Source organism: Oncorhynchus mykiss, chromosome 10 (assembly GCF_013265735.2).
Source record: "Oncorhynchus mykiss isolate Arlee chromosome 10, USDA_OmykA_1.1, whole genome shotgun sequence".
In the NCBI taxonomy this organism is placed as follows: domain Eukaryota; kingdom Metazoa; phylum Chordata; class Actinopteri; order Salmoniformes; family Salmonidae; genus Oncorhynchus; species Oncorhynchus mykiss.
The window spans coordinates 47,468,221-47,489,946 of record NC_048574.1 but is presented as its reverse complement, the minus strand read 5'-3'; the positions used below and the strand labels follow the sequence as shown (position 1 = coordinate 47,489,946).

At 41.5% G+C, this 21,726-nt stretch overlaps 1 protein-coding gene across 3 annotated transcripts in view; it reads right to left on the bottom strand.

Annotated features, from left to right (window-relative positions):
- The window catches only part of LOC110533130 (neurexin-2-like), a 422,662-nt gene that overhangs the window by 359,333 nt on the left and 41,603 nt on the right, over positions 1–21,726 (bottom strand). The window lies entirely within an intron of this gene.

The window sequence follows — 21,726 nt, the reverse complement described above, 5'->3', positions numbered from 1 at the left end:
ATTACCATGGTAAGTGCTGTGACCTTTCTCAAAAGGTAATCAGTTCAAAGTAACCAGGAAACACTGGGTGAAAGTAGTCTCACCACACAAAAGTTGAATTGTACAGACCTCTCTTTATCATGGTTGGCCCTGCTGTTGCACTTTGTCACTTTCCAGTGATCTTCTAAAGTGATTCCGTGTCCTTGAATATGACCTCTAACAGCAATCGTATTGCATAGTGAGCGGTACATCTGCAGAGGGAGGGACACCTTTCAATTAAGAACAACTATCAGGGCCTGTCCGTTATCTGGTGAGGAGTGGATGAAAAGCTGAGAGGAAAAAAGGGAACAATTCCCTTTTTATGCAGGCCGCAAAATGACAACATCAACATTAAAACATTTGGCGAGAACAACAGTAGACAATAAATATCATTTAAATGTACCCACTTTCAATTAACACAATTATAGTCAAAAGAGCCAGTGTGGTGCTGTAGTTCCAAGTTTGCCTTGCTGCTCCGTCTAATAAATGTAATCAAATCAAACTCATCTTGATTAAAAACAGGGCCAGTCGCCGCTCCCCCTCCAACCACCAGAAAAACGCAACAGACTGCATGTCTTTCCAGACAAATCAGTCTTCGTCTTCCTCCAGGAAAACGCCTGCAGAATGAAGGAGCGAATTGCCTTCGGATTGTTTGATGAATTGCTATGGCCTGTTGTGACGGAGGCATTGTATCCTGCGGAACACAAATCTCACAGCTCTGATGCCAATGAAGGCACAGGCCTTTTGCATATTGGATTGTCACTTGAAAAGATAAAAGGCTTATCGTGACAGCCTTCATCGAGAAATAACACAGTAAAACACCCAAGTCAAAGACAGGGGTTATGGAAACCAATTGATTGCAGAGTCAAACACACTGAATAAATAAAGTGGAGTGCAGATAGGGGTTATAGTTGATGGACTAAAACCAACACATCAACAAGCCCTTACATCCACCTGCTATTCAATATAAAAACAGCATTCACGTTTTGTTAGCCTGAAGTATCTCCACACAGCAGGCTAAACACGAGACCAAGCACGAAGACCAGAACAATAAAACACCTCTCCTCCCAGCTAGACAACAGGGATGAAGCTGGGGCTTTACAGGGCAGAGCAGAAAGCTATGTTTCGGAGGAGGGAGAAAAAAAATGTGATGAGCCCAGCCGGTTCAGTTTACAGTGGGCTGAATCTAAAGAACATAGTCTAGAGAACTTCCTTCCCAGATCTGCTTTGAGCTGGCGAATTCTCCCTCTCAGAGAGGAGAGGTGAGAGCTGACAGGCTGGAAAACATGTTGCAGTGCAGCAGGAATGCTAATGACATATCAGACACCAGAGAGACCAGACTTAACCACTGTTGCTGGTGGCCTTTATAAACACCAACCATTATAAATAAAAGCATTCAAAACTTGAGCTCATTAACAATGCATTTCACACAACCAACCTTTTGGGCGAGGGCATGTTAATTGACCTTGCAGGAATACAAATCACTTTCGTGCCAACCCACTCTGTGTTGTGTTGAGTGGCTGGATACAGTGAATAGGTTTCTCTCTCTCTCTCTCCTTCTCACTCTGGGACTGTGGCTGTGTAGGAAAGGGCAGAGCTCCTCTCAGATGTGTCAGAGTCAGAGTGGTGGGATGCAGGTACTGAACAGCTCTCTCCTTTTCCCTTCACTTCTGAACGCCACTGTTGCACCGAGGCTCTCCAACTCACTGAACAGAGATGGCTAGGTGATGGTGGGGAACCATAGTTGCTTCTGATATGGCATAGTGCACCATATAGGGAAAAGGGTGCCATTTCAGAGGCAGCCTAGGGGAATTGCAGCCCAACTGGGGTGGGAGAAGGCTTTTGCATTGTATTTTTTTGTCTGAGCCACGCCCCAGTCAAAAAGGAGAAAGAGTGCCTAAACATGTCATATATCGTCAAGGATAGTCTCACATATTTTGGTGAAAATTGAAGGGGCAGAGGGGCAGTTTAGTGTGTGAAGGAGGGGATTTGGAGCATTCCACCAGGAAGGGCAGGGCATATGACTTATAGATGAGATCTTTCAAATGCTCACATTTATTATTCACACAGCAAGGAGGATATCTCCTACTACTGGCCTCCATCTTCAGGGCACTCAGAAAGGCAGCTTTGAAGAAAGAGCTAGTAGTGGCCAAACCCAATGTTAACTTGGCCAGGTCTTATCGCCAAGACTAAGATTGACTCATTTAGATTAACAGATATGTCCATTCAAATCTGGTAATTATCCATGGCTAAATCAAATCCAGGCATCCCCAGACCTAATCAAAATAATGTATACCACAGTTGAAAACATCCATAACTCTTGAAGACAGTCAGTGTGGGCCCAAAGGAATCAGCTGTGAACACGCTACCCAACTTGCTCCACACCTCCCCGTCTCTTCACTAACTCATGGCATCTGTGTCAAAGTCCGTCACGTTAGAGCACCACTACAGCTTTCTTCATACACATTCGCCTACTTACAGAGTCCAAAACAAGCTGACAGAACGCTGCAGTCCAGACTCCACTATGCAACACTTCAGCTGGGCACAACACCACGCATTCCAAACGTGAGTGTTCGATAACAACTGAAAAGATTATCTTTATTGCCCATTACTCATATACTGTATACAATATCTATAACGCATGCCATTACTTTGAAGTCTATCTACTGAAGACCTTACAGGACGTACACCAATCATGATAGACCAGCTACAGTATATGTGACTCATTTCAGGAAACTAGAAGCATGTCACGCGTCACTGTTTCACAGGAGCGCCATTTGAATGTAAACTTTTTTTTTAAATCAAAATGCCTTCTGGAACATGTGAACTTTAATGTGCCTTAATAACAAACTTGGATGCAAACTTGGATAAATACAAACTTGGATAAATACGAATAAAAATCGCTAAAAATACGAGCCTAGTTTGTTTAGCCAAGGAAAAAAGCCAGCGACCTTCCCGTTAGCCATGATTGGCTGAGATAATGGGCTGGACATGCCGAGAGATGAGTTCGGAATGGTCTGCCATGTAGCACCTTCTGTCTCTAACATGAGCTGGTCAGTATGTGTAGGTCATCCTTTCTAACTCAGCTTTTTTGAAATATATCACGTAGTAGAACTACATAAGTGTTGCTCTCCACTTTCTGGAGAACTGAGTTTTGAAAATCTTTGGAATTAGAGTATGATAGCTAAGGAGATTCTGGAATATGATTGCAAATATGCCTCTCCGGATTACATCTTCAAACTAAGGGCAACCATGGCATCCGTGACAGAGAGGGAGAAGCGTCCATCCATATATATGGGTAAGAGCGTCTAGCCATCAAAATTAAGATATTACACGTTTCTAATTTTGTCCGAAACTTTTTTTCATTTCGTGTTAAAGTGTACTGTTAGCTAGCTAGCCAACGTTAGCTAGTGGGCTATTACTGTGTAGTAATATTATTCATATCTCAGAACCATTTACATTGCTTGTTATTGCCTAATGTTAGCTAGCTAATATTGAACCTGATTGGTTAGCTACCTGCAGATTCATGCAGGGTAGTAAAGTTATGAATTGGGATTATGGTTCATTGTTTAGCTAGCTAGCTACCTACATGTTGAAACAAAAGACTCCACTATGCAAGTAACTATTTCAATAGAATGTTTGAGGTCACTTCGACAACTGTCAATAGACGTACTCAGATTTCAGAGCACTCTCGTCTGAGTGTTCCAGAGCGCAGAATATACAGTGCCTTGCGAAAGTATTCGGCCCCCTTGAACTTTGCGACCTTTTGCCACATTTCAGGCTTCAAACATAAAGATATAAAACTGTATTTTTTTGTGAAGAATCAACAACAAGTGGGACACAATCATGAAGTGGAACGACATTTATTGGATATTTCAAACTTTTTTAACAAATCAAAAACTGAAAAATTGGGTGTGCAAAATTATTCAGCCCCTTTACTTTCAGTGCAGCAAACTCTCTCCAGAAGTTCAGTGAGGATCTCTGAATGATCCAATGTTGACCTAAATGACTAATGATGATAAATACAATCCACCTGTGTGTAATCAAGTCTCCGTATAAATGCACCTGCACTGTGATAGTCTCAGAGGTCCGTTAAAAGCGCAGAGAGCATCGTGAAGAACAAGGAACACACCAGGCAGGTCCGAGATACTGTTGTGAAGAAGTTTAAAGCCGGATTTGGATACAAAAAGATTTCCCAAGCTTTAAACATCCCAAGGAGCACTGTGCAAGCGATAATATTGAAATGGAAGGAGTATCAGACCACTGCAAATCTACCAAGACCTGGCCGTCCCTCTAAACTTTCAGCTCATACAAGGAGAAGACTGATCAGAGATGCAGCCAAGAGGCCCATGATCACTCTGGATGAACTGCAGAGATCTACAGCTGAGGTGGGAGACTCTGTCCATAGGACAACAATCAGTCGTATATTGCACAAATCTGGCCTTTATGGAAGAGTGGCAAGAAGAAAGCCATTTCTTAAAGATATCCATAAAAAGTGTCGTTTAAAGTTTGCCACCAGCCACCTGGGAGACACACCAAACATGTGGAAGAAGGTGCTCTGGTCAGATGAAACCAAAATTGAACTTTTTGGCAACAATGCAAAACGTTATGTTTGGCGTAAATGCAACACAGCTGAACACACCATCCCCACTGTCAAACATGGTGGTGGCAGCATCATGGTTTGGGCCTGCTTTTCTTCAGCGGGGACAGGGAAGATGGTTAAAATGAATGGGAAGATGGATGGAGCCAAATACAGGACCATTCTGGAAGAAAACCTGATGGAGTCTGCAAAAGACCTGAGACTGGGACGGAGATTTGTCTTCCAACAAGAAAATGATCCAAAACATAAAGCAAAATCTACAATGGAATGGTTCAAAAATAAACATATCCAGGTGTTAGAATGGCCAAGTCAAAGTCCAGACCTGAATCCAATCGAGAATCTGTGGAAAGAACTGAAAACTGCTGTTCACAAATGCTCTCCATCCAACCTCACTGAGCTCGAGCTGTTTTGCAAGGAGGAATGGGAAAAAATGTCAGTCTCTCGATGTGCAAAACTGATAGAGACATACCCCAAGCGACTTACAGCTGTAATCGCAGCAAAAGGTGGCGCTACAAAGTATTAACTTAAGGGGGCTGAATAATTTTGCACGCCCAATTTTTCAGTTTTTGATTTGTTAAAAAAGTTTGAAATATCCAATAAATGTCGTTCCACTTCATGATTGTGTCCCACTTGTTGTTGATTCTTCACAAAAAAATACAGTTTTATATCTTTATGTTTGAAGCCTGAAATGTGGCAAAAGGTCGCAAAGTTCAAGGGGGCTGAATACTTTCGCAAGGCACTGTAACTGACAAATTTACCAACGCTCAACACCCATTGAATATGGCTGGTGTTAGTAAACGTTGGCAAACAAGCATAATTACATTTTTGCCAGCAGCACAGTTGCAGTCACCAACGCTCTGGATAACATGAAAACAGCCTAACCAGCTCTGCTAGGGCGAGTAAAAGGGTCAGAGTGAGGTGTTCCCTCATTTGTGTATGGAAGTAGCTAGCAAGCTAGCCAATGTTAGCCAGTTAGCTTGGGTGCTTGACTGCTGTTATTAGGTCAGAATGCACGGATCAACACTCTCAATTTATGAACGGACAATCTGACAACGTTCTGAGTGTTCACGAATGCCCAGAACACACTCTGGCACTCCAGATTAAATGTACAAACACACCTGTAGCATAAGCCAGCCTTTAGTCTTAAAATGTTGGATTGTTTAGTACATAGCCTCACATGTGAATCTTTAAAGAGATGGGTGGGGCTAAAGCATAAGAGGGTGTGAACAATGCTGAATGGGTGAGGACAAAGAAGAGCTCTCCAGTAGGTACCAAAACATTGAAGGGCCATTTTCTCAAAAGTGAGGTTACAAGTTTATCAACTTTCAAAGCAGAATTACTTTCTCTTGCTCTTCAACTGTAGCATTTGATATATCCAATGTTCTAGCTGAGTCTCTACTTTTATCCAATGTAAAAAAACACATTTCAAATGTTGCTACATAAGACCGAGCCGGTCTGTCACATATAACCTATAGTCAACCTTCTCTCAAAGGTCCACAGAACACCAGGGTCAGTAAAGTTTCCAGTCTGGCAGTAACTGGACATTGTCATCCTGACCTCTCCAGAGAGATGAATAAAGATTGAGTAGAAACATTGGAGCCAGTCAGTTCCCATCCACCTGTACAGTCTTTGGAGCTGCAGGCAATCTGACCCAGCCTCTGTCAGCACTGTGCACTGCAGCAGCCTCTCTTCCTATGCTCTGTCTTCCCTCTGTGTCTCCCTGCACCTCCCTCTGCCTCTCTCTGGGCCAAAGAGATGAAACAGGTGGAGGGGGCCCTGGGGAGCACCTCCACTGAGCCTGCCATAAAGAGACGCACCCACACAGTGGAACGGGCAGCCCGCCACTGAACACACACACACCACAAATAAATGACCAAACAAAGATTCATCATGGTATAGCACTTTAGGAGTGGACAGTATTGTATAACAGTGAATCATCTTAATTTAGCCATTCCTGTTTCACAGAAAGATATACAGTATTTGGGAGGAACAGATGTGAGGAAAGGTCTGTTAATAGATTTGTGGTTAGGGAGTCATACTCAGCATTAGGCAAATTAGAGCAAGCTAAAGGGCATTCCGGCTCAGTCTCTTGGGTAAGAAGCCAAGGTCAGCTATTATGTCCCAGGCTGTAACATGTAGATACAGTGAGGTCCAGAATTATTGGACCCCTTGATAAAGATTAGAAAATAGTGTATCACATAAATTCCTATACTGACCTACAGTGGGGCAAAAAAGTATTTAGTCAGCCACCAATTGTGCAAGTTCTCCCAATTAAAAAGATGAGAGGCCTGTCATTTTTATCATAGGTACACTTCAACTATGACAGACAAAATTAGAAGAAAAAAATCCAGAAAATCACATTCTAGGATTTTTAATGAATTTATTTGCAAATTATGGTGGAAAATAAGTATTTGGTCAATAACAAAAGTTTCTCAATACTTTGTTATATACCCTTTGTTGGCAATGACAGAGGTCAAACGTTTTCTCCAATGGCACGTTGTATCAGCTAATCCAAGTTTATCACTATAAAAGGCTAATTGATCATTAGAAAACCATTTTGCAATTATGTTAGCACAGCTGAAAACTGTTGTTCTGATTAAAGAAGCAATACAACTAGCCTTCTTTAGACTAGTTGAGTACCTGGAGCTTCAGGATTTGTGGGTTTGATTACTGGGTCAAAATAGCCAGAAACCAATAGCTTTCTTTTGAAACTCCTCAGTCTATTCTTGTTCTGAGAAATTAAGGCTATTCCATGCGAGAAATTGCCAAGAAACTGAAGATCTGGTACAACACTGTACTACTCCCTTCACAGAACAGCGCAAATGGGCTCTAACCAGAATAGAAAGAGGAGTGGGAGGCCCCAGTGCACAACTGAGCAAGAGGACAAGTACATTAGTGTCTAGTTTGAGAAACAGATGCCATACAAGTCCTCAACTGGCAGCTTCATTAAATAGTACCCGCAAAACACCAGTCTCAACGTCAACAGTGAAGAGGCGACTCCGGGATGCTAGCCTTCTAAGCAGAGTTGCAAAGAAAAAGCCACATCTCAGACTGGATAATAAAAAGAAAAGATTAAGATGGGCAAAAGAACACAAGGTCTTTGTTTCTGGACATTTTGAGCCTGTAATCGAACCCACAAATGCTGATGCTCCAGATATCCAACTAGTCTAAAGAAGGCCAGTTTTATTGCTTCTTTCATGAGAATAACAGTTTTCAGCTGTCCTAGCATAATTGCAACGGGTTTTCTAATGATCAATTAGCCTTTTAAAATGCTAAACTCGGATTAGCTAACACAACGTGCCATTGGAGTGATGGTTGCTGACAAGGGGCCTCTGTACGCCTATGTAGATATTCAACAACAAAAAAAATGTATCTGCCGTTTCAAGCTACAATAGTCATTTACAACATTAACAATGTCTACAATGTATTTCTGATCAATTTGATGTTATTTTAAATGGACAAAAAAAGTGATTTTCATTAAAAAACAAGGACATTTCAGTGACCCCAAACTTTTGAACGGTAGTGTGAGTGTGTATAAATATATATACATACAGTTGAAGTCAGAAGTTTACATACACTTAGGTTGGAGTCATTAAAACTTGTTTTTCAACCACTCCACAAATTCCTTGTTAACAAACTATAGTTTTGGCAAGTCAGTTAGGACATTTGTGCATGGCACATCATTTTTCCAACAATTGATTAGACAGATTATTTCACTGTATCACAATTCCAGTGGGTCTAAAGTTTACATACACTACATTGACTGTGCCTTTAAACAGCTTGGAAAATTCCAGAAAATTATGTCATAGCCTATCAGAAGCTTCTAAAGCTAATTGATATCATTTGAGTCAATATGAGGTGTACCTGTGGATGTATTTCAAGGCCTACCTTCAAACTCGGTGCCTCTTTGCTTGACATCATGGGAAAATCAAAAGAAATCAGCCAAGAAGCTAGAAAAAGAATTGTAGACCTCCACAAGTCTGGTTCATCATTTGGAGCAATTTCCAAACGCCTGAAGGTACCACATTCATCTGTACAAACAAAGTATGCAAGTATAAACACCATGGGATCACGCAGCCGTCATACTACTCAGGAAGGACACGCGTTCTGTCTCCTAGAGATGAACGTACTTTGGTGCAAAAAGTGCAAATCAATCCCAGAACAACAGCAAAGGACCTTGAGAAGATGCTGGAGGAAACAGGTACAAAAGTATCTATATCCATAGTAAAACGAGTCCTATATCGACATAACCTGAAAGGCCGCTCAGCAAGAAACCACTGCTCCAAAACCGCCATAAAAAAGCCAGACTACGGTTTGCAACTGCACATGGGGACAAAGATCGTACTTTTTGGAGAAATGTCCTCTGGTCTGATAAAACAAAAATAGAACTGTTTGGCCATAATGACCATTGTTATGTTTGGAGGAAAAAGGGAGAAGCTTGCCAGCTGAAGAATACCATCCCAACCGTGAAGCACGGGGGTGGCAGCATCATGTTGTGGGGGTTATTTGCTGCCAGAGGGACTGGTGCACTTCACAAAATAGATGGCATCATGAGGTAGGAAAATTATGTGGATATATTGAAGCAACATCTCAAGACATCAGTCGGGAAGTTAAAGCTTGGTTGCAAATGAGTCTTCCAAATGGGCAATGACCCCAAGCATACTTCCAACGTTGTGGCAAAATGGCTTAAGGACAACAAAGTCAAGGTATTGGAGTGGCCATCACAAAGCTCTGACCTCAATCCTATAGAAAATGTGTGGACAGAACTGAAAAAGCGTGTGCGAGCAAGGAGGCCTTCAAAACTGACTCAGTTAGACCAGCTCTGTCAGGAGGAATGGGACAAAATTCACCCAACTTATTGTGGGAAGCTTGTGGAAAGCTAGCCGAAACATTTGACCCAAGTTAAACAATTTAAAGGCAATGCTACCAAATACTAATTGAGTGTATGTAAAACTTCTGACCCACTGGGAATATGGTGAAAGAAATAAAAGCTGAAATAAATCACTCTACTATTATTCTGGCATTTCACATTCTTAAAATAAAGTGGTGATCCTAACTGACATAAGACAGGGAATTTTACTAGGATTAAATGTCAGGAATTGTGAAAAACTGAGTTTAAGTGTATTTGGCTAAGGTGTACGTAAACTTCCAACATCAACTGTATATTCAACAACAGACACATAATATACACTGCCCCCAAAAATAAAGGGAACACTAAAATAACACATCCTAGATCTGAATGAATGAAATATTCTTATTAAATACTTTTTTCTTTACATAGTTGAATGTGCTGACAACAAAATCACACAAAAATTATCAATGGAAATCAAATTTATCAACCCATGGAGGTCTGGATTTGGAGTCACACTCAAAATTAAAGTGGAAAACCACAATACAGGCTGATCCAACTTTGATGTAATGTCAATAAAACAAGTCAAAATGAGGCTCAGTAGAGTGTGTGGCCTCCACGTGCCTGTGTGACCTCCCTACAACGCCTGGGCATGCTCCTGATGAGGTGGCGGATGGTCTCCTGAGGGATCTCCTCCCAGACCTGGACTAAAGCATCCACCAACTCCTGGACAGTCTGTGGTGCAACGTGGCGTTGGTGGATGGAGCGAGACATGATGTTCCAGATGTGCTCAATTGGATTCAGGTCTGGGGAACGGGCGGGCCAGTCCATAGCATCAATGCCTTCCTCTTACAGGAACTGCTGACGCACTCCAGCCACATGAGGTCTAGCATTGTCTTGCATTAGGAGGAACCCAGGGCCAACCGCACCAGCATATGGTCTCACAAGGGGTCTGAGGATCTCATCTCGGTACCTAATGGCAGTCAGGCTACCTCTGGCGAGCACATGGAGGGCTGTGCTGCCCCCCAAAGAAATGCCACCCCACACCATGACTGACCCACCGCCAAACCGGTCATGCTGGAGGATGCTGCAGGCAGCAGAACATTCTCCACGGCGTATCCAGACTGTCACGTCTGTCACGTGCTCAGTGTGAACCTGCTTTCATCTGTGAAGAGCACAGGGCGCCAGTGGCGAATTTGCCAATCTTGGTGTTCTCTGGCAAATGCCAACTTCCTGCACGGTGTTGGGCTGTAAGCACAATCCCCACCTGTGGACGTTGGGCCCTCATACCACCCTCATGGAGTCTGTTTCTGACCGTTTGAGCAGACACATGCACATTTGTGGCCTGCTGGAGGTCATTTTGCAGGGCTCTGGCAGTGCTCCTCCTGCTCCTCCTTGCACAAAGGTGGAGGTAGCGGTCCTGCTGCTGGGTTGTTGCCCTCCTACGGTCTCCTCCACGTCTCCTGATGTACTGGCCTGTCTCCTGGTAGCGCCTCCATAATCTGGACACTATGCTGACAGACATAGCAAACCTTCTTGCCACAGCTCGCATTGATGTGCCATCCTGGATGAGCTGCACTACCTGAGCCACTTGTGTGGGTTGTAGACTCCGTCTCATGCTACCACTAGAGTGAAAGCACCGCCAGCATTCAAAAGTGACCAAAACATCAGCCAGGAAGCATAGGAACTGAGAAGTGGTCTGTGGTTATCACCTGCAGAACCACTCCTTTATTGGGGGTGTCTTGCTAATTGCCTATACTTTCCACCTGTTGTCTATTCCATTTGCACAACAGCATGTGAAATGTATTGTCAATCAGTGTTGCTTCCTAAGTGGACAGTTTGATTTCACAGAAGTGTGATTGACTTGGAGTTACATTGTGTTGCTTAAGTGTTCCCTTTATTTTTTTGAGCAGTGTATATATACAGTGCCTTGCGAAAGTATTCGTCCCCCTTGAACTTTGCGACCTTTTGCCACATTTCAGGCTTCAAACATAAAGATATAAAACTGTATTTTTTTGTGAAGAATCAACAACAAGTGGGACACAATCATGAAGTGGAACGACATTTATTGGATATTTCAAACTTTTTTAACAAATCAAAAGCTGAAAAATTGGGCGTGCAAAATTATTCAGCCCCTTTACTTTCAGTGCAGCAAACTCTCTTCAGAAGTTCAGTGAGGATCTCTGAATGATCCAATGTTGACCTAAATGACTAATGATGATAAATACAATCCACCTGTGTGTAATCAAGTCTCCGTATAAATGCACCTGCACTGTGATAGTCTCAGAGGTCCGTTAAAAGCGCAGAGAGCATCATGAAGAACAAGGAACACACCAGGCAGGTCCGAGATACTGTTGTGAAGAAGTTTAAAGCCGGATTTGGATACAAAAAGATTTCCCAAGCTTTAAACATCCCAAGGAGCACTGTGCAAGCGATAATATTGAAATGGAAGGAGTATCAGACCACTGCAAATCTACCAAGACCTGGCCGTCCCTCTAAACTTTCAGCTCATACAAGGAGAAGACTGATCAGAGATGCAGCCAAGAGGCCCATGATCACTCTGGATGAACTGCAGAGATCTACAGCTGAGGTGGGAGACTCTGTCCATAGGACAACAGTCAGTCGTATATTGCACAAATCTGGCCTTTATGGAAGAGTGGCAAGAAGAAAGCCATTTCTTAAAGATATCCATAAAAAGTGTTGTTTAAAGTTTGCCACAAGCCACCTGGGAGACACACCAAACATGTGGAAGAAGGTGCTCTGGTCAGATGAAACCAAAATTGAACTTTTTGGCAACAATGCAAAGCGTTATGTTTGGCGTAAAAGCAACACTGCTGAACACACCATCCCCACTGTCAAACATGGTGGTGGCAGCATCATGGTTTGGGCCTGCTTTTCTTCAGCAGGGACAGGGAAGATGGTTAAAATTGATGGGAAGATGGATGGAGCCAAATACAGGACCATTCTGGAAGAAAACCTGATGGAGTCTGCAAAAGACCTGAGACTGGGACGGAGATTTGTCTTCCAACAAGACAATGATCCAAAACATAAAGCAAAATCTACAATGGAATGGTTCAAAAATAAACATATCCAGATGTTAGAATGGCCAAGTCAAAGTCCAGACCTGAATCCAATCGAGAATCTGCAGAAAGAACTGAAAACTGCTGTTCACAAATGCTCTCCATCCAACCTCACTGAGCTCGAGCTGTTTTGCAAGGAGGAATGGGGAAAATGTCAGTCTCTCGATGTGCAAAACTGATAGAGACATACCCCAAGCGACTTACAGCTGTAATCGCAGCAAAAGGTGGCGCTACAAAGTATTAACTTAAGGGGGCTGAATAATTTTGCACGCCCAATTTGTCAGTTTTGGATTTGTTAAAAAAGTTTGAAATATCCAATAAATGTCGTTCCACTTCATGATTGTGTCCCACTTGTTGTTGATTCTTCACAAAAAAATACAGTTTTATATCTTTATGTTTGAAGCCTGAAATGTGGCAAAAGGTCGCAAAGTTCAAGGGGGCCGAATACTTTCGCAAGGCACTGTACATACACACAGGTGAAACGTTTTAGAACACCTACTCATTCAAGGGTTTTTCTTTATTTTGACTATTTTCTACATTGTAGAAGAATAGTGAAGACAAGCTATAAAATAACATATGGAATCGTGTAGTAAACACAAAAAAGTGTTAATCAAATCAAAATATTTTATATTTGAGATTCTTCAATTAGCCACGTTTTGCCTTGATGACAGATTTCGACACTCTTGGCATTCTCTCAACCAGCTTCATGAGGTAGTCACCTGGAAAGCATTTCAATTAACAGGTGTGCCTTCTTAAAAGTACATTTGTGTAATTTCTTTCCATCTTAATGTGTTTGAGTCAATCAGTTGTGGTGTGACAAGGTAGGGGGGTATACAGAAGATAGCACTCTTTGGTAAAAGACCAAGTCCATATTATGGCAAGAACAGCTCAAATAAGCAAAGAGAAACAACAGTCCTTTTTCCGCATTGACTTACCTTCATGTCTTAAAGTAATGATTACCAGCCTCATTACCAGTAATGTTACCAGCCTCAGAAATTGCAGCACAAATAAATGCTTATTTTTAAATGATTTTTCATTTAACTAGGCAAGTCAGTTAAGAACAAATTAGTATTTACAATGACGGCCTACCAAAAGGCAGAAGGCCTCCTGCAGGGACATGGTGATTAAAAATACAAATTAATTAAATAAAAATATAGGACAACACACACATCACGACAAGAGAGACAACACAATACTACGTGAAGAAAGAAAGACCTAAGACAACATAGGATGGCAGCAACAGGACAACACAGCACGGTAGCAACACAACATGGCAGCAGCACAAAGGGGAGAAGGTAGAGACAACAATACATCACGCAAAGCAGCCACAACTGTCAGTAAGAGTGTCCATGATTGAGTCTTTGAACAAAGAAATTGAGATAAAACTGTCCAGTTTGAGTGTTTGATGCAGCTCGTTCCAGTCGCTAACTGCAGCGAACTGAAAAGACGAGTGACCCAGGGATGTGTGTGCTTTGCGGACATTAAACAGAATGTGACTGGCAGAACGGGTGTTGTATGTGGAGGATGGGGACTGCAGTAGATATCTCAGATAGGGGGGAGTGAGGCCTAAGAGGGTTTTATAAATAAGCATCAACCAGTGAGTCTTGCGACTGCTACACATAGATGACCAGTTTACACAAGAGTACAGAGTGCGGTGCTATGTCCTATAAGGAGCATTGATGGCAAATCTGATGGCCGAATGGTAAAGAACATCTAGCTGCTCGAGAGCACCCTTACCTGCCGATCTACATTATTACGTCTCCATAATCTAGCATGGGTAGGATGATAATATGAATCAGGGTTAGTTTGGCAGCTGGGGTGAAATAGTGCCGAGTACAATAGAGGAAACCAAGTCTAGATTTAACTTTAGCCTGCAGCTTTGATATGTGCTGAGAGAAGGACAGTGTACCGTCTAGCCATTCTCCCAAGTACTTGTATGAGGTAACTACCTCAAGCTCTAAATCCTTAGAGGTAGTAGGTTGCTTCACTGAGTTCAAGTAACAGACACATCTCAACATCAAAGGAGACTGCATGAATAAGGCCTTCATGGTCTAATTATATGTTTGGTTCCAACCGCCATGTCTTTGTGAGACGCGCAGTAGGTGAACAGATTATCTCTGCATGTGTGGTTCCCACCGTGAAGCATGGAGGAGATGGTGTGATGGTGCTTTGCTAGTGGCACTGTCAGTGATTTATTTAGAATTCAAGGCACACTTAACCAGCATGGCTACCACAGCGATACGCCATCCCATCTGGTTTGGGCTTAGTGGGACTATCATTTGTTTTTCAACAGGACAATGACCCAACACACCTCCAGGCTATGTAAGGGCTATTTGACCAAGAATGAGAGTGATGGAGTGCTGCATCAGATGACCTGGCCTCCACAGTCACCCGACCTCAACCAAATTGAGATGATTTGGGATGAGTTGGACCACAGAGTGAAGGAAAATCAGCCAAGAAGTGCTCAGCATATGTGGGAACTCATTCAAGACTGTTGGAAAAGCATTCCAGGTGAAGCTGGTTGAGAGAATGCCTAGAGTGCAAAGCTGTCATCAAGACAAAGGGTGGCTACTTTGAAGAATCTAAAATATATTTTGAACTGTTTAACACTTTATTGTTTACCACATGATTCCATGTGTTATTTCATAGTTTTGATGTCATCACTATTATTCTACAACGTAGAAAATAATACAAATAAAGAAAAACCCTGGAATGAGTAGGTGTGTCCAAACTTTTGACTGGTACTGTATATTCAAAAATCTTTAGTCTTTTAATATCCATCATTAACAACTGAGTCGACAGATCATACAAAGGAATTTTACCTATAACCAGGATTGCCATTGCATTATATTTTTGTCAAACAATTATTATTTTAGGGAACAATTATTGTTATTCATCCTATACTGTCCCCAACATCCTTACTGCCTAGCAACAGATGTGGGACACACACACACAGACACTCAACCCCTTTTCCCTCACAATCAACCATAAACTCAGATGCTCAACGGTTGTTACATCCCAGAGCCCAACTCAAGAAAGGACTTGATTTACGAATGCATATACAGTTACAGCCAGGGTTGGGTAGGTTACTTTCTCAATGTAATCCATTAGTTACCTGTCCAAAATTGTAAATCAGTAGAGTAACTTTTGGATGACCCCAAACTCAGTAACGTAATCTGATTACATTCCGTTACTTTTAGATTACTTTCCATTAGAATAAGACAACAATGTATGTTATCCTGCAATGTTAAAGTTCACATAGCTGCCATGTATGAATGCTACATTTTACTTTATGGGTTGGTTATGTAGCTTCTTCTAACCCATCGCTTTCTACTACATATACAATGCCTTGCAAGAGTATTCATATTCATAGTTCACCTATGTGTAATCTAAGTGTCACATGATCTGTCACGTGATCTCAATATATATACACCTGTTCTGAAAGGCCCCAGAGTCTGCAACACCACTATGCAAGAGGCACCACCACGCAAGCGGCACCACGAAGACCAAGGAGCTCTCCAAACAGGTCAGGGGCAAAGTTGTGGAGAAGTACAGATCAGGGTTGGGTTATAAAAAATTTGAACATCCCACGGAGCACCATTAAATCCATTATAAAAAAATGGAAAGAATATGACACCACAACAAACCTGCCAAGATGGGGCCGCCCACCAAAACTCACAGACCAGGCAAGGAGGGCATTAAATCAGAGAGGCAACAAAGACACCAAAGATACCCTTAAAGGAGCTGCAAAACTCCACCGCCGGAGATTAGAGTATCTGTCCATAGGACCACTTTAAGCTGTACATTCCACAGAGCTGGGCTTTATGGAAGAGTGACCGGGAAAAAAATACATTGTTTAAGAAAAAAATAAGCAAACACATTTGGTGTTCATCAAAAGGCATGTAGGAGACTCCCCAAACATATGGAAGAAGGTACTCTGGTCAGAGGAGACTAAAATTGAGCTTTATGGCCATCAAGGAAAATGGTATGTCTGGCGCAAACCCAACACCTCTCATCACCCCGAGAATACCCTCCCCACAGTGAAGCATTGTGGTGGCAGCATCATGCTGTGGGGATGTTTTTCATCGGCAGGGACTGGGAAACTGGTCAGAATTGAAGGAATGATGGATGGCGCTAAATTCAGGGAAATTCTTGAGGGAAACCTGTTTCAGTCTTCCAGAGATGTGAGACTGGGAAGGAGGTTCACCTTCCAGCAGGACAATGACCCTAAGCATACTGTTAAAGCAACACTCGAGTGGTTTAAGGGGAAACATTTAAATGTCTTGGAATGGCCTAATCAAAGCCCAGACCTCAATTAAAATTGAGAATCTGTGGTGTGACTTAAAGATTGCTGTACACGGCAGTACCCATCCAACTTGAAGGAGCTGGAGAAGTTTTGCCTTGAAGAATGGGCAAGAATCCTGGTGGCTAGATGTGCCAAGCTTATAGAGACATACCCCAAAAGACTTGCAGCTGTAATTACTGCAAAAGGTGTTGACTTTAGGGAAGTGAATAGTATGCACGCTCAAGTTCTGTTTTTTTTGTTTTATTTCTTGTTTGTTTCATAATCAAAAATATTTTGCATCTTCAAAGTGGTAGGCATGTTGTGTAAATCAAATTCCAGGTTATAAGGCTTCCACTGTAATTTACATTAAAAACCAAAGTCAATCAAAATTCCAGTCATTATAAAATATGTATAAATATGTATAAAATATACCCCTTGATCTTCAAGAATAGGACTTGGAAATATGGAAGTAAAGATTAGCAACATTGTTTTACCGGAGCATGACTCCAAAACTAAGGACTTATTAGCTAGCCCTACTGTGGTGTTTATGATTTTGTTGTCATGGACTCTCATTGATTTGAGTCGAAAAATAAATCCTGCGCTCATGAAATGGCATGCTTTGAGCACTACTGAAAAGTGCTATTTTACATGTAAAAAACTAATGCCATGTGCTGCATTTGCTAAAGGCCTATTGTTTACCTTTTTGTTGGTGAAACTTTGATATCTTGATAATATGCAGCTGTTTAAAGGGCAGATCCACAGATGAAACAACAACAAAATGGTTGCCCAGCCTCTGTTTTGTTAACAAGCTGAGGGATGGGCCTGGAGATCTCTTTGATTAACAGACAGATCTATGGATGAAAGGACTGACCATCCATGATATAAAACGTATTGTTTTAACCATGTTATGAGGCTGTAACGTGTTTGTTTACATTTACAATGGTTTATAAAGATTGGAGATAAACAAGCTTATATTTTGGGTTTTCATGGAGTGGGACAGGAACTAAGCTCATGAGGGACTTAAGTTATATTCTTCAAGAATCAATGGATTTTTTCCTGAGTTTATTTGGTGTTCCAGTATTTGACTCTTCTATGAGAACTTAGTAATTTTTAGAATAGCCATTGAGTAGTCTGCGTCTCTGAACATGTTTATGTACTACAAGAGCTACACACTTCCCTTTTAATCTATTCTCCTTGAAGATTGGGTGAAGAACTTTGCACCTTTCTGCAATCTCCCTCGTGAACTGATCATTCATGCCTATTTTCGTGCCAGCGAGTATTTTACCCACGTTTTTACCCATTACATTAAGGATAAAGAAAGCAAATTTGGCAACGATTGGGCGCACATATCTCTGTCCTCTTTGTCCAAAACGGTGTACACGTTCGAGTTGGATTTTATAGACATCATCGAGTAGGATCTGAAGCGCTGTAAGAAAGAATACCTTCACTACTCTTTCAGGAACTTCTCCTTCTTCAATACCAGTAAGCACTGGATTTTCTCTCATAGATCTAGTCTGCATGTCAAGTAACGCTTCTTTCAGAAAGATGTTCTCCTTTTTAAGTTCATTTACATCCGTTTCTATCATATTGACTGTCCCTTCTAGCTTTCTCCATTGTCACAGGTTTTTCGTCACCCATTTCGAGGCTCGATTTCAATCCTTTACTGACTAATTCAAGTATGCCTTGTCATTTATCAATTTTAACAGATCGCTTTCCACCCTTACCAGTTCTGGTGGTGAAAAGCATAAATCGCCTGTATCCGTTGAGGAGTTGCATTTTTCTTTTAGAGATTGATTGTCCTTGTTTACTCTCTGTCATGTTTAAGTGTTACTTGTTTTCGTAATATTTGTCGATACATTTCTCAGGCCTGATGATTTGCTTTGATATCCAGATTGAATGTTATTACTCAAGAGTATATGAAGTGCTTACAGATATTGAATAGTACGTTTTTTATCTTAAGGCAATCTGCACCGCTGTGTTCAGTCCGCCATCTTGGAATCTACGTGCGCAGGCTGTTGGAATCTACGTGCGCAGGCTGTTGGAATCTACGTGCGCAGGCTGTTGGAATCTACGTGCGCAGGCTGTTGGAATCTACGTGCGCAGCCCGTTGGAATCTACGTGCGCAGGCCGTTGGAATCTACGTGCGCAGGCCGTTGGAATCTACGTGCGCAGGCTGTTGGAATCTACGTGCGCAGGCTGTTGGAATCTACGTGCGCAGGCTGTTGGAATCTACGTGCGCAGGCTGTTGGAATCTACGTGCGCAGGCTAGATTATTTTTTTAAATCAGTTAATTAAACAAAATGTATTTCTCTGAAAAACTGTACTAGTATAAAATAATACATTGCATACAATATAGATCAACATTTGTATTATTTATTTTATACAGTCTATTTTGCTCATCTTTATCAAGGGATCCAATCATTCCAGACCCCACTGTATATTACAGAAACGACACACATTTCATGTAGCAAGATACAATTTCAATGTTCCTAGAACAAACCAAATGATTGCACATCTCTCTGATGTGGAATGTTCTTACCTCATTAAATGACTGAACGAATGGACACACAAAGAAAGAGATGCATGTACACAGCGTTTGCAATTTGTGCAGGCACACACACACTCACCCACCAGGGGACAAGTACAAAAGAGTATGAAGTGTCAGTAGATCTAGCACATGCACAGGGAAAGTGAGAGATGGTGACACTGAGTAATGGCATTTGATTGGAAAGACCAAGAGCCGTGAGGTATCCCAGAGGAGTTGAGTGGGCCATAATTAATAGCGACGTTGCACATGTAAGAAGGGGATCACACGGCTTCAAAACGAGCCACAAACAAATCAGACGTGGAATGGCAAAGGAGGCTCTAGGACATAGGCTAGAAGCTAGCTGGAATAACCTGGGGCCTCTAATCAAAGGTGTGTGTGCACAAAAAAAGACTAAACCTTGCGTTTGCTATTTTCCCCACAGAGGTTGGTATTGATCTGTTGTGAACATGACAGGAAAGTGTACATATTTCCACAAACAGCACAGATCATGCGATACGCACAACTTCTAGCGGTTAAAGAATTGTAGTGCAAGCAAATACATTTTTATTTTGGGTTAATGGTAGTCTAATAAAAATGCTAAAACGTAGGCCTAATGATGAAACGGATGCATTTGCTGTATCGCATAGCAGCACGCAGAATGTTTATTTCATTTTTATTATATAGGCCTAAATTATAATCATATTGCAGGACATGGCTCTCCTTTTATGACATGGTTTATGTTATGTTTGTTCCTTATATAATGACAAACCGGGGCGTAGGTTTAACTACCTTTAATGAACATATACTTCGGCCAGAAAACTCCATGTTTAGCCATGCAAGGCATTCTTTAACCAACTCCCGTGCCTGCATAGCCTGCTGGGTAACGTAGTCTAAATGTTATTAACACATACCAACACAGTTTATTCTGCCACACAACATATATTAGGCTACCATAGGGCTGGGCGATATGGCCGAAATAGCATATCATGGTATTTTTCAAAATTGACGATATGACGGTATTTTATGTTTTTGATTATTAAAAGTTCTACATTTGCTTTAATCAGTAGTGAGTGGCCGTAGTCTTTCTCCATTCTGATTGTTTGATACTGTTCAATTAAACCTCAACCTAAGATACATTTCTGCATTTCCTGCACTCATTTGAGATCATTTCCTGCACTCATTTGAGATCATTTCCTGCACGCATTTGAGATCATTTCCTGGACGCATTTGAGATCATTTCCTGCACGCATTTGAGATCATTTCTTGCACGCATTTGAGATCATTTCCTGCACTCATTTGAGATCATTTCCTGCACGCATTTGAGATCATTTCCTGCACGCATTTGAGATCATTTCCTGCACGCATTTGAGATCATTTCCTGCACTCATTTGAGATCATTTCCACACTGCCACGATATGTGCAAAAATACTAGGCCTTATTTTTAACCAAATGTTGCAATTGCGATTTAGATCAAAACACTTGGGTGAACTTTTGGAATCATGGAAATATAATGTTTATTATAATTCTATAGTTAGAATATAAATAATAGTGGGCACTTTGAATACAGTGTTGTTTGACGTGACAACGAATGAAAATGCCATGGAGAAGTTATTGTGACAGGGTAGGAACAAAAGTGATGTTCAGTGTTTCCTAGGGGACTCTATAATCTTTGGCTACATTAAATCTTTATTCATACAGCCAACATATTCATGCTTCCCCTATTCCTCTTTGATTTAGTAGATACTGTTGCACAAACAACATGCCGATTTAGGCCTCCACGAGTACTCAGTACATTTATTAGCTAGCAATTAGCATTAGTGGCTAACACGACGTAGCTTAACTTGCTAAGAAAATACAAACTAGTTGTTTGCAGATGTAAGAAACAAACTAATATTGTAATTATAGAACGCTTGTGGAGTTATATTAAGATCAAAGTGGAAACAACATCGTTATCAACATTGTTGCATGTGCTGCATTGACCATGCAGACTGAACAAAAGTGTCTCGTGGCCAAGCAACAACAAATGCGCTCCTTGAGTGACAGAGGGTGGGACTAGGTCTGTATGGACAGCGGCATGGAGAGAGCGGAGAGGGATGACTCAAGTAGCGGAGTAAACTATAAAAATGGACGTTACACACGGGGTATCACATTTAACAAACCAAACATTCAAATACTGTTATAGAAGGTAAAGTAAAAACCCAAAACGGTCCATGCATAAATATCGGTATATAGTAAAATACCGTATACTGCCCAGCCCTAGGCTACCATTAAGCCATCTCTCATTCAATAGCAAATAGACCGGTAGCCTATTTAAAAATTATTTGACAGAATGGATAGGCTACAGTATTGCTGTGTGATAGGCTGTGA